The sequence below is a fragment of the Schistocerca gregaria genome, chromosome 7 (assembly GCF_023897955.1).
Source record: "Schistocerca gregaria isolate iqSchGreg1 chromosome 7, iqSchGreg1.2, whole genome shotgun sequence".
NCBI lineage: Eukaryota > Metazoa > Arthropoda > Insecta > Orthoptera > Acrididae > Schistocerca > Schistocerca gregaria.
Genome location: NC_064926.1, coordinates 66,987,606 through 67,000,576, shown reverse-complemented (window position 1 = coordinate 67,000,576; position 12,971 = coordinate 66,987,606).

The window sequence follows — 12,971 nt, the reverse complement described above, 5'->3', positions numbered from 1 at the left end:
CCTCGACGATCACCAGAGGTGTACGGCCAGTGTAGGAGATCGCTCCCCACACCATGATGCCGGGTGTTGGCCCTGTGTGCCTCGGTCGTATGCAGTCCTGATTGTGGCGCTCACCTGCACGGCACCAAACACGCATACGACCATCATTGGCACCAAGGCAGAAGCGACTCATCGCTGAAGACGACACGTCTCCATTCGTCCCTCCATTCACGCCTGTCGCGACACCACTGGAGGCGGGCTGCACGATGTTGGGGCGTGAGCGGAAGACGGCCTAACGGTGTGCGGGACCGTAGCCCAGCTTCATGGAGACGGTTGCGAATGGTCCTCGCCGAAACCCCAGGAGCAACAGTGTCCCTAATTTGCTGGGAAGTGGCGGTGCGGTCCCCTACGGCACTGCGTAGGATCCTACGGTCTTGGCGTGCATCCGTGCGTCGCTGCGGTCCGGTCCCAGGTCGACGGGCACGTCCACCTTCCGCTGACCACTGGCGACAACATCGATGTACTGTGGAGACCTCACGCCCCACGTGTTGAGCAATTCGGCGGTACGTCCACCCGGCCTCCCGCATGCCCACTATACGCCCTCGCTCAAAGTCCGTCAACTGCACATACGGTTCACGTCCACGCTGTCGCGGCATGCTACCAGTGTTAAAGACTGCGATGGAGCTCCGTATGCCACGGCAAACTGGCTGACACTGACGGCGGCGGTGCACAAATGCTGCGCAGCTAGCGCCATTCGACGGCCAACACCGCGGTTCCTGGTGTGTCCGCTGTGCCGTGTGTGTGATCATTGCTTGTACAGCCCTCTCGCAGTGTCCGGAGCAAGTATGGTGGGTCTGACACACCGGTGTCAATGTGTTCTTTTTTCCATTTCCAGGAGTGTAGATCCGAAACAGATATCAGCTGCAATATCCGATTTTACAAGCCAAAATAGCGGTATTTGGAAGTCGAAATAAATATCTCTGTAACTCTAAATAAACAGGCTGCTCACAACTTTTCCGAGTTTTAGCTGCTTGTTTGAAGGCACTGCCAGAGAAAGAAAAATTTCTTCCAGCTACTGTGGTCATCATTTTTTTGATACGCTGAGTAGGCTTAGATTATATTTGCTGCTGGAGTCAGGGATGTTGAGGCTCTTATTTTTTATTCTCCTCACTTTTTGAAGCACACGAGTGTCTCAGCACAGATGGGAAAATCAGAACAATGATATATCTAAAGTTCATGACATATTTCGAATCCCACAACAGATCACGAAAAAAAAAAAAAACCACAAACAGAACCAGAGGAGGATGGTCTGTTTGGACTTGTCTTGGAACATTCGAACAAAGAAGATATCACGCGACTCTCAGGTGTCGCAGAACATCCCACGGATACGTTGCCCCTGACTTGTTCGAACCAGTCTGTAGAAGCTCCTATGGTCTTCACAAATGATGTCTTATGACTGTCTGACATCATGAAACTTCCTTTGAATGGAGCGTTCTTGTTGGTTCTTACTGAATTTACTCGCCAAACTGCTGCTGCCGATCTGGGAGCACTCACTGCCACTTTCTACAAATGGAGTTGGACGAATTACGAGGCTTTCAGCGGCAAACAATTTTGTACATGTCGAAAACCATACAGCAGTCATGTTGCACTGACAGTTTGAGCCTGCAAAAGTGGTCTACAGACCAAGAAGTATGAAAACTACCGCCAAAGACACTTCCTCCATTACACTGCTCTGCTACTTTCAAGGAAAGCTTGAAATTTTCGGCGTGAAACCGATCTCCAACCAGGCTATATCAGCACAAATGATTGTACCACCATACCGTATCGATCTAGTAAACACAGTTCGTATGCTGCACCATACAAAATCATCAGTTCTGCATACTGCAATAGCTATCGCCCACCAGACACTCATACATATACCGCAAAGACAGACAGATTCGAGAAACATCCACTACGACCAACAGTCACGAGGCAACAGCCCCTGCACACGCTGGCCTGATGCACGATCAGCGCGCCCTCTGCGGATAGAAGCCACTCTTCGAACTGGGGTACAAAGGCTGGGCTGGTTCCCCCAGCACAAATGCGTCCTCTGATGGTACTTTTTCCGATCTGGCCTGCTTGTTGCAGTGGTTTCTGCAACGCGCTACGATCATCTCCAGACTCTGGATTACAGGAACATATGTAATTTCACATGGTTTGTCAGAATATCATGCGATTTACGCGATGATTCTCGAGATCAACCACATAGCATTATGCTACTAATCGCTTGCACAGTATAATATCGGAGATAAAGACTGGAAATTATACCTCTAAAAACCCAAAACTTTAGCGAGGGAACCGGCCGGAGTGACCGTGTGGTTCTAGGCGCTACAGTCTGGAACCGAGCGACCACTACGGTCGCAGGTTCGAATCCTGCCACGGGCATGGACGTGTGTGATGTCCTTAGGTTAGCTAGTTTTAATTAGTTCTAAGTTCTAGACGACTGATGACCTTAGAAGTTAAGTCCCATAGTGCTCAGAGCCATTTGAACCAATTTTTTAGCGAGGGCATTATGTGGAACGTGCTGCAAACTATTGAGTAACTCGAAACTTATCTCACCTGCAGAGATATTTATATGAAAACTCGAAAACAGAGGAAACTGGTAGTTCCACTCATATTTTTTAATGAATACCGATGTCAATGCTATAACAGGTTCCAGATCATCTTCGCCCTTTAGAAAGTCAACTAAGGCTTTAATACTTATAGTCGTATGTGTTTCTCATAGGTAGAGAACCAGCAAACGTCTCTTCCACATTTCCAGAATGAGAATTTCACTCTGCAGCGGAGTGTTCGCCAATGTGAAAACTTCCTGGCAGATTAAACCGTGCGCCCGACCGAGACTCGAACTCGGGACCTTTGCCTTTCGCGGGAAAGTGCTGTGCCATATGTTTTTCACCAGCTACATGCCAAATAAAGACAAGAAATGTGTATAACGGCAATACGGGCAGTCAGCCGGTCAGTTTACATGGGAGGGAATAACTGTAAAGCGCAAACACTCGTCCATATTGAATCTTCTCAAATTTCCAAGGAGAACACATGCGACAACGAAGTCTACCCAAGAAACACTGGGTATTAGTTCACTATTCAGCTACCCAGAGGGCGCCGCAGGGATTTTCCCCTGCAGCTGGGTGCAAGAACGGACTAGCCAGACAGCCAGAAGCTCGTGAGAACCTTAAGCCGGATATGCCATTCGTTCCAGTCACAAGCTACCTCCGCCACTCACCTCGCGCACCAAACAGTGACGTCTTAGGAAACCAGCCACATATTAATCACTGTAATTACAATTAAATATTACGCTTGCAGGCACAATCTGATGCCATTCGACAATGAGTGATTTATCGGAAATACCTCCTCATGACGGCCGTGGCTCTTGAAATATCAATATTTATATCACTCTTATGACTGGACATAATTTTCCACGTAGACTCTTTCATCCCTCTTACGGCAATCGTCGTGCTGAAACAGCAGTTCTCCATGTCAAGTCCATTCCTCCCTTACGATCAGACACAGTCATTTTCTTTTCACATGTCGTAACACTGACCACAGAAACTTTACATTCCAATACGCTGGGAAACGAGTCTAGTGAAAGACAGCGATATTCATTTGTAATTGATACTTCACCACATCCTTTGCAGGCTTCACATAGTGCATTCACATTGAATTATGGCAGTAGCGGATGGTAAAAATACCGTGTCTGTTGCAAGGGTGCAACCGCCTGCGACAGCAGAAATTAAAGGAAAATGATTTAAGAATTAGAACTGTCTTAACGGAACTTTTAATGGGGACTCGCTAAAAAGAATCGTCCGGTCGTTAAGTCGTTAGGCATTACGAGCACATAAATTATGTTAATGTCTCGTCCTGTTATAAACTTGGTAGCAAGAATTCGTAATTTTACGGAACATTTAGACCCAACTGCTACAGCGGATGCAAGGGGACAAAGAAAAAGGTCGATTTCAAAAGCCTTTTTGCTGCGCGAAGCTGTTGCCTTGGCTGGGTGACAGCGATTTGTGGGTTTCGCACGCCGTGACACGTGCAGAAAGGCGTTCCGCTCGCTAGGTCCCCTGGGTGTCCCAACGGAAGTAGCGACAAATGACTGGCAGTTTATGTTCAGTTAGCACGGCGCGAACACGCCGTAGCTTCAAGTCAAAGCGCAGAAATCACATAACTGTGTGTGTCTGGAGCTTAGGAGCGCCCAATACGGATGTCATCAGCCCCCTTATACATAATAAAAGAAACGAACGTGGAGAAAACGCCTAAACTGTTGCTGCGCAGTAAAGAGGATGCGTATAAAATGACAAGCTTTCACTCACTCCCAACTTACGTTCACTTACATAAGCACTCATCTCACACATCTTGACAGCGGACAAAGGGTGAAAGGTGTTATACACGGGATTAAAACAGAGGTAAACTACAGAAGAGGTAAAAGGAAGCCACAGGGAAATGTAACTGGCTGACCCCTTACAAAAACCATCCCTGAGCCGTGCATTAAGAGCAACTCCCTAAAATTTGCGGATGCAAATTGCAGAGATCACAAAAAGTTAAAATTCGAACCAGATTCTATTCAGTGTCACTTAAAATAGAGGGCAGATCTGCCGGCAAATCTACTGCTGCCCTGTGCTGCGAAAATCAAACGCTGTTTAGCAAATATGGCGCACAGTGATCTGTACGTCCAAATCACAAAATTAAGCGTTGCAGTCAAATTGCTCTGGAAACCGGAAATTAAAATTCATTGATGAAATAGCAGCGTGCTCCGGCTTCGTACTGCTACCACTGAGAACGTGCGGACGGAAGAGGTGTCTGGCATAGCGATGGTAAACTATACGGGGTGAACCACAACTCCAAAGAAAACATTTCAGAGACGGTTCAGGCATATTTCCTGAGCGTGTTACAGGGCAATTGCATTTAGCTTTATTTCTTACCTTCATTTATCTTTGCAACTGTATCGCACTAAAAACACCTATAAAGCACGGAAATGTCGACTGTACGTGCGCTGTGTTTTGTTTGAAAACACTTGAAATACACTACTGGCCATTAAAATTGCTACACCAAAAAGAATTGCAGATGATAAACGGGTATTCATTGGACAAATATATTATACTTGAACTGACACGTGATTACATTTACACGCAATTTGGGTGCATAGATCCTGAGAAATCAGTACCCACAACAACCACCTCTGGCCGTAATAACGGCCTTGATACGCCTGGGCATTGAGTCAAACAGAGCTTGGATGGCGTGTACAGGTACAGCTGCCCATGCAGCTTCAACACGATACCACAGTTCATCAAGAGTAGTGACTGGCGTATTGTGACGAGCCAGTTGCTCGGCCACCATTGACCAGACGTTTTCAATTGGTGAGAGATCTGGAGAATGTGATGGCCAGGGCAGCAGTCGAACATTTTCTGTATCCAGACAGGCCCGTACATGACCTGCAACATGCGGTCGTGCATTATTCTGCTAAAATGTAGGGAATCGCACGGATCGAATGAAGGGTAGAGCGACGGGTCGTAACACATCTGAAATGTAATGTCCACTGTCCAAAGTGACATCAATGCAAACAAGAGGTGACCAAGACATGTAACCAATGGCACTCCATACCATCACGCTAGGTGATACGCCAATATGGCGATGACGAATACACGCTTCTAATGTGTGTTCACCGCGAAGTCCCCAAAGACGGATGAGACCATCATGATGCTATAAACAGAACCTGGATTCATCCGAAAAAATGACGTTTTGCCATTCGTGCATCCAGGTTCGTCGTTGAGTACACCATCGCAGGCGCTCCTGTCTGTGATGCAGCGTCAAGGGTAACCGCAGCCATGGTCTCCGAGCTGATGGTCTATACTTCTTCAAACGTCGTCAAACTGTTCGTGCACATGGTTGTTGTCTTGCAAACGTCCCCATCTGTTGACTCAGGGATCAAGGCGTGGCTGCACGATCTGTTAGAGCCATACGGATAAGATGCCTTTCATCTCGAGTGCTAGTGATACCAGGCCGTTGGGATCCAGCACGGCATTCCGTATTACCCTCCTGAACCCACCAATACCATATTCTGCTAACAGTCTTTGGATCTCAACCAACGTGAGCAGCAATGTCGCGATACGGTAAACCGCAATCGTGATAGGCTCCATTCCGACCTTTATCAAATTCGGAAACGTGATGGTACGAATTTCTCCTCCTTACATAAGGCATCACAACAACGTTTCACCAGGCAACGCCGGTCAACTGCTGTTTGTGTATGAGAAATCGGATGGCTCAAATGGTTCAAATGGCTCTGAGCACTATCGGAGTTAACTGCTGAGGGCATCAGTCCCCTAGAACTTAGAACTACTTAAACCTAACTAACCTAAGTACATCCATGCCCGAGGCAGGATTCGAACCTGCGACCGGAGCGGTTGAGCGGTTCGAGACTGTAGCGCCTGGAACCGCTCGGCCAACCCGGCCGGCGAAATCGGTTGGGAAATGAACTAACCTAAGGACATCACGCACATTCATGCGCGAGGCAGGATTCGAACCTGCGACCGTAGCAGTCGCGATCTGTCGGTAAATTTCGTGTCTGTAGCACGTCATCTTCGTGATATAGCAATTTTAATGGCCAGTAGTGTATTAGTGTTTAACGTCCCGTCGACAGCGAGGTCATTAGACACAGAGCATAAGCTCGAATTCGGAAAGGATTCTCAGTATGTCGCTCATGACACTCCCCCCTACCATCGTACAAAAATTCGCTACGACACAAATTTTTTACCCCGTTGCCATTTTTTGATCTTCATTGAGTGGGCTATAAGGGCTGAGATTAACTTCCTCCCACATTTTCTTTTTTGTAATAGCACATAAGGATCGCATCTTATTGATCCGGTGACATTTACAAAACAACCTATTTTCATATTAACTTCATCGATACTTTTTCATGGACATGTACTCTATGTTGTCTGTTTGACATATACAAGCATATCTCTTCAACTGAGGGATCATGTCTCCCTGTTAAAGCGATCAGGATTAGAAAGTCTCTGACACGGTCTACATACACAACATGGGTTTCTACTAAATTCTTTGTTGTTCTAGACATCATTTTTAAAACACAAAGTGGGACAAAGAAAATGTAGCATCCAGAAGACACGGTCCGGCGTAAACATGAATATCAGAAGGCAAAAGAAACTTTACGTGAAACAATAGTGTTAGTTCACCCAGATTTGTCTATAGAAATGTGTACTGCCACAAATAGTACGGACTATGGTATAGTAGCATAGTAGAAACTCCAAATGCAAGTGAACAAAAAATAATGAGTTTTTTTTAAACAGCAGCCAAATGGAAACAACAGTATTCAGTTAGGGAAGAAATAGGGTTAAATCATGGTGTGAAATTTTGAAAAATTTAGGAACTGTTTAAGTATAAAAGTTATAATATGCACCGACCATAAAGCCTTCTCATTTCTACAGGGATGTCGGTTGACTGACGGTTGGTTCGCTAGATGCCCATTATCATTGCAGGAATATAGTAGTTTTGAGTTGAGATACCACCGTGGAAAATAAAACATCATGGCAGATGCATCATCTCCATCACCAAATGCTGTCGATAACACTAATTTCACAGATATCAGTGATAAAGATGTCAAAGTATTAATGATGAAAAATATTACGTTTCTGAGTTATTTAATAATAAATGCAAAGGATGTGAGCACAGAACAGAATGTTGTCATTTTGAAAGTGATTAAAGCTAACTGGGGAAAGAGAAATGATACCAAGTTGCTTTATAATATATATATATATATATATATATATATATATATATAACATTATAATATTATATTATAAGTAAGTAAGTATTTTTATTATAGAGAGTTAATCCAGAAATACATGATTCCAATATCTGTTTCCCAGAAAAAGTGATTCAGCTTGGATAAGGCCATTACGGCAGAAAGAAGTTTACAGATCAACTTGAAGAAATAGCGGGTGATCAAAAAGTCAGTATAAATTTGAAAACGTAATAAACCACGGAATAATGTAGATACAGAGGTAAAAATTGACACACATGCTTGGAATGACATGGGGTTTTATTAGAACAAAAAAAAAACAACAAAGGTCACAAAATGTCCGACAGATGGCGCTGGACAGCAAAACTGCTACCGTGACGGGTGAGAGGTACACCGATATGTTACAGAACCCCATGATCCCGAGCCTGGCTGATAAACACCCCCTGGAACTTATGATGTTTATGCAGGATGGCGCTCCACCCCACATTGCTAGACGCGTGAAAGATCTCTTGCGCGCGTCGTTTGGTGATGATCGTGTGCTCAGCCGCCACTTTCGTCGTGCTTGGCCTCCCAGGTCCCCAGACCTCAGTCTGTGCGATTATTGGCTTTGGGGTTACCTGAAGTCGCAAGTGTATCGTGATCGACCGACATCTCTAGAGATGCTGAAAGACAACATCCGAGCCGGCCGCGGTGGTCTCGCGGTTCTAGGCGCGCAGTCCGGAACCATGCGACTGCTACGGTCGCAGGTTCGAATCCTGCCTCGGGCATGGATGTATGTGATGTCCTTAGGTTAGTTAGGTTTAAGTAGTTCTAAGTTCTAGGGGACTAATGACCACAGCAGTTGAGCCCCATAGTGCTCAGAGCCAACATCCGACGCCAATGCCTCACCATAACTCCGGACATGCTTTACAGTGCTGTTCACAACATTATTCCTCGACTACAGCTATTGTTGAGGAATGACGGTGGACATATTGAGAATTTTCTGTAAAGAACATCATCTTTGCTTTGTCTTACTTTGTTATGCTAATTTTTGCTATTCTGATCAGATGAAGCGCCATATGCCGGACATTTTTTGAACTTCTGTATTTTTTTGGTTCTAATAAAACCCCATGTCATTCCAAGCATGTGTGTCAATTTGTACCTCTCTATCTACATTATTTCGTGATTTATTCAGTTTTCAAATTTATACTGACTTTTTGATCGCTCAGTATGTGAATTTAATAACATAGAAAAGAGGGTAAGAAAAGTTCTAGATAAATGTGAATTATGCCAGAAGAGTAAAGCATCGAATCAGCAGATGAAAAGGTTCATCCATATATTTTCTGAACTGTATCCTGGGAATAATCGCTGTCGACCTGTATGGATGCCTTCTCAGAATTAAGTGAAGATTTATACATTGGCTAGTGGCACTGGATATCATATTATATAAAAATATACTGTCAAAGAAAAATTAGTACACCCTTTTAGGGGTCAGCAACTCCCTCAAGATTTTTTGTTCCAGCCCTTATTGAGAGAACATGAAATGAGAACATTTACAGATTAATAGTATGAGCGGTTCTGAGGTGCCAGGCATCGACCCACACCGAAACACCAATATTAGTCCGTGGTGTAGCCTGCACGAGCTTGAATACAGGCATTGATTCTGGTATCCTGTCGATCGCACAGACGGCGAATACTGTCCTGGGATACAGTATGTCATGCCTGTTCGACCTATTCATGTACTTCTGTAAGAGTTATTGGCTGATGGTTGACGAGTCGCACGAAAATATCTGCAAACCGCCCTACTTCCTGATGATAAGACAGACACAGATACTGAAATAAAAGCACAACTTAGAAGAGAACTAGATAACGAATACGAGAATCAGGTGTTGTTGATACCTTTCACTCATGAAGAAGTTTCTATCGCAATTTCCTAGCTCAAACCTGGAAAGGCACCCGGTCTAGTTTGTGTCTACCCAGAGGTAGGTCCACATATTGCCATATTTGACAGTGTTACTAAACGAGACGTTGCGTATAGGTAGGTGTTTATCAGCCAGGCTCGGGATGATGCGGTTCTGTTACATATCGGCGTACCTCTCACCTGTCACGGTAGCAGTTTTGCTGTCCAGCGCCATCTGTCGGACATTTTGTGACCTTTGTTTTTTTGTTTTTTGTCATTCCAAGCATGTGTGTCAATACGGAAAACAATTAGAACAGTAGTGACCAAAAAGGGAATGGATGTAGAACTGGTGTTACCGATAAGCTGTAGACTTACTTTTTTATTAAAGGTATGGGCCAAAGTTCAGGAACGTTTGTTCTGTGATCGGTTGCAGACACACAAGGTGCTCTTGCGTCTCAACCAGTGTGAATATTGACTCATAGAAAGGAAGTCTATAGATAATGTGGTGATCGAGCTCTTCATATTACAGAAAATTCGACACCGAAGTATGCAGTCGCACTCATCATTGAGTTCGCAGGCGCATTAGACAATCTTTGGTGGCCTGCGATTTCCGCACGACTTCGAGATTTTAGTGTCCCCAAATGTCCGTAAAAGAGCTTCATAGATTATTGTAGTGGATGTAACGTCCAGGGGTTTGCGGGGCAGTGCAAGGTAATCCAAAAGGTTACCGAGGGCTGTCCCCGGGTCTCCATAACTGGTCCACTGTACTGGGATCTTAATACTATACCCCTACTTCAGCTGTTAGACTGGACAGATCCTATTAAAAGTGTTGCCGCATATTTCGGTGATACCCCAGTAGTTGTGTCTGAAGATACCAGGGCGAGACCTGAGGAAATGGCGAATGATGTGCCTACTCAGATGCAGCATTGGTCCAAAAGAAACATATTGACTATAGTTGCTCATAAAACCACATCCATACTTCTGAAAGGAAGACCTTCTCTTGCCAGAAACTCTTCCCTGAGGCTTGACGGAATACCTGTAAAACGCAGCACTGTTTCTAGATATTTAGGCATTCTTCTAGACCAGAACAGAAACTTTGTGGAACAGGTAAAATCTGTTACTCAAAAAGTGGCTAAAATTGTGCATAAGACTAGCCGTGCTGGCATTGGTGACTATAAATTACCGTTGCATGTGTTGCGATCATACCACGAATCTATCTTCAACGCCATTCTGGGCTTTACTATCAGCAACCGGGCGCATCGCCTTGGACTTAGAAATTACAAAACAGTGCACCGACGAGTTCAGCGGAACGTACTTCTGAGGATCACCGGTACCTCTAGAAGGTTTACCGGTAATCCTGTGGATATCGTGGTATGTTAAAGAGCACCGCTGTATTGTTGGGGCGTGAGTAAATATGATCGTGTATACGAGATCATACGAACGAATATTGCAGATAAAGGACATTTACAAGCCTGGAAGTTAGATAAATGGAGTCAGACTGCAGCACTAGGAGTACTGCAAGGTGATTTTACATCATATTCCTAAGCATCAAGAACAGGCTAAAATTGCGCGACATTGCCACTACTGGAGGTATGGTGCACCTATTAACAGCTCATGGTCCATACGCCAAACATCTGCATCGAGTGGGACGTATTAATGCACCGGTCTGTGAATGTGGAGGGGAATGTTCCACTAATCATGACGTTTTCGAATGACCCTTTCCGTGGTAGAGAGAGACAGCAGACACTCAGCCTGCAATCTGCAAACAATTGTAAGTGACCAAACCTTGTGGGCTAAAGCCAACATGGTAACACATCGGTTATCTCAAGAGGCGACTGTTTAACTTTCAATCTATAAGATCAAGTGGACGCTCTGAACATCAGAATAACGTCAACAGCTCACAAGAAGAGTTTCCTCGATTATAGATAATGACAGGCACATATAAATTTAATTTAATTAAGAGAAACTTCAAGAAAAATATAATAAAAAGAAAAAAGAATGCTATGGTCACCCACACGTATATGTGTAGACTCGAGGATTGCCAAGGCACGTACATACCAGTGTGGGTGACGCAGAATAGTGGAGCAACAATATATTTAGAAGTAGGTATAGTTGTAGTTAGACGGTAAACCTCGAGTTTTTCCGAGGCTACCAGCGACATATCTAAGTTATTCACTAAGAACTTGAGTTAAAGCCTTTTATTGTTTTTTACTAGATTCGTTTTTTATTTTTCAATTGTCCTGTTTTGTTTCTACGTTAATACATACATTAATCCTTGTTCAATAGATCATGAATACGACATTTTGTAATGATGTGCATTTTGTCGCTTTAACATAAGTTTCCTTTACACCAAATAATTATTTTTTATAGTTACTACTTCATATCTAAAAATTCATCTATTGAGTAGAAGGAGCTGTCATTCAGAAATTATGTTAATTTCCTTTTAAATGTTGATTGGCTATCTGTCAGACTTTTAATAGTATTTGGCAAATAACCAAAGATTTTTGTGGCAGCATAATTCAAGACTTTCTGTATCAACGTGAGATTTAATCCAGAATAATGAAGATCATCCTTTCTTATAGTGTTGTAGCTCTGCACGTCGCTGTTTTTTTTTTTTTAATTGGGTTGGGTTATTAATGATAAATTTCATAAGTAATTACGTGTATTGCGAAGGTACTGTGAATATCCTGAGTTCCTTAAGTAAATGTCTGCAACGAGATCATGGGTGGGCTCCAGCTATTATTCTGATTACACGCTTTTGTGCAATGAATAGTTTCTCTCTTAATGACGAACTGCCCCAAAATATGATGTCATATGAAAGCAGTAAATGAAAATAGGCTTAGTAGGCTAATTTACTGATATGTTTATCAGCAAAATTTGCGATAACCCTAATAGTATAAGTAGCTGAACCTAACTGTTTCAGCAGATCATCAATATGTTTCTTCCAATTAAAATTCTCATCAGTGCAAACACCCAGAAATTTTGAGTATTCTGCCTCAGCAACAGACTTCTGTTCATAGTCTATATTTGTTAATGGTGTTATGCAATTTACTGTACAGAATTTAATTTAGTGATAGTCCATTTGCAGAGAACCTCTCAATAATTTTCTAAAAGACATTATTTACAATTTTCTCAGTTGATACTTGTTTTTTGGGAGTGATTACTATACTTGCATCATCAATAAAAAGAACTAGCTTTGCATCTTTATGAATATAGAGTGGCAAGTCGTTAATATATATTAAGAACAATAAGGGACCCAAGACTGAACCCTGTGGGACAGCATTCTTGATACCTCCTCAGTCAGAGGACTCTGGTGATTTT